Here is a 1,717-nt window from a genome sequence, read left to right on the forward strand (position 1 = left end):
AACACCTGCAAGTGATGAAAGAGGTGGCAATCTTCTCAAATGTAGAAGCATTATGTAAGGACATAAGGATTGTGAAAAATCAAGGAAATATGACACCATCAAAAGAAATGAATAAAGTTCCAATAATCAACTCTATAAAAAATGGAGATCTATGAAAAGGCTAACAACGAATTCAAAATAATCATACTAAGGAAGTTCAGGAAAATCCAAGAAAATATGGACAAAAATTGAATAAAATATAGAAAGCAACTTATGAACAAAACAGTAAGTTTGACAAAGAAACAAAACAATAAAAAATTTGAAATCCTAGAGATAATACAATAACTGAGCTGAAAAATTCAACAGAAAATTTAAACAGGAGACATGATTAAGAAGAAGGAAGAATCAATGAGCTCTAAAATACATTTGAAATTATTCAATCATAGAGGCAAAAACAAAAAAAAGAGACTAAGTAAAGAAGACAAATGGGAATTATGGAACACCATCAAGTGAATTAACCTTCATAATAGCAATTCCTGAGGAAGATGAGAAAGAGAGAGTCCTGAAAAACAGATTGAAGAAAATAATGGCTATCAATTTTGCAAATCTTGGGAAAGATGACATCCCTTGGTTACAGAAAACTCAGAGATTACCAATCAAATCTAATCCAAAGAGAAGTTTACGAAGACATGTCATATTAAATTATCAAAAATCAGGCAAAGAATGAATACTGAGCAGCAAGAGATATAAGACATACCACGTTCAAGAGAGTTCCAACATGGCTGTCAGCAGATTTCTCAGCAAAAACTCGGCAGTCCAGGAGAGAGTAGGATGACATATTCAACGTGCTAAAGCTGAAAAAAAAAATTGTCAATCAGAAATGAGGGGAAAAAAACTTTCTCAGAGAAACAAAAGCTAAGGTAGTGTATCACCTCTAGGACTCCATTACGGAAATTGCTAAAGGAAGTTGTTTAAGCTGAAGTGAAAGTTTGCTAATTAATAACATAAAAACATATGAAGGTAAAATTCTCAATGATATAAGTAATACATAGTCATATGCAGAATCTCTTATACTGTGAGAGTGGTGTATAAAGCAATTCTATCCCTACTAGAAGGGCTCAAAGACAAAACTATTTTAAAAATGATAACTGCAATAAATTCTTAAAATATAAAAATTACAAAAAAAGATAAATTTTGATAGCAAAGTCACAAATGGTGGGAGGGAGAAAAGGACAGCGTAGAGATTTTGTACATTATTAAAATGAAGTTTTTATCAGCTTAAGTAGCCTGTTATAAGGATAAGATATTTATTGTAAGCCTCATTATAACCACAAACCAAAAGCCTAAGGCAATTTCATAAAATATATAAAGACAGGATTCAAGGCATACTGCCACAGAAAATCATCACACCACAAAGGAAGAAAGCAACAGAGGAAGAAACAAAGAAAAGACCTCAGCTGGGTGCAGTGGCTCATGCACTTTGGGAGGCTGAGGCGGGCAGATCACTTGAGCCCAGGAGTTTGACACCAACCTGAGCAACATGGCAAAACCCCACTTCTACCAAAAATACAAAAATTAGCCAGGCATGGTGGTGCACGCCTGTAATCCCAGGTACTTGAGAGGCTAAGGCAGGAGGACTGCTTGATCCTGGAGTTAAGAGGTTGCAGTGAGCTGAGATCACACCAGTAGACTCCAGCCTGGATGACACAGAGACCTTGAAGGGGAAGGGGAAGGGGAA

General features: G+C 35.4%; 1 long non-coding RNA gene across 1 annotated transcript in view; it reads right to left on the reverse strand.

Moving 5' to 3' along the window:
* Positions 1 to 774: 774 nt before the first annotated feature.
* Positions 775 to 1,717, reverse strand: part of LOC108522120 (uncharacterized) — a 154,446-nt gene continuing 153,503 nt past the window's right edge. Inside the window, exon 5 of the long non-coding RNA XR_001883371.1 lies at positions 775 to 833. This is a non-coding gene — a long non-coding RNA (uncharacterized LOC108522120). The remainder of the gene's footprint in view (positions 834 to 1,717) is intronic.

The sequence above is a fragment of the Rhinopithecus bieti genome, unplaced genomic scaffold (assembly GCF_001698545.2).
Source record: "Rhinopithecus bieti isolate Rb0 unplaced genomic scaffold, ASM169854v2 scaffold_62795, whole genome shotgun sequence".
Classification (NCBI taxonomy): Eukaryota; Metazoa; Chordata; class Mammalia; order Primates; family Cercopithecidae; genus Rhinopithecus; species Rhinopithecus bieti.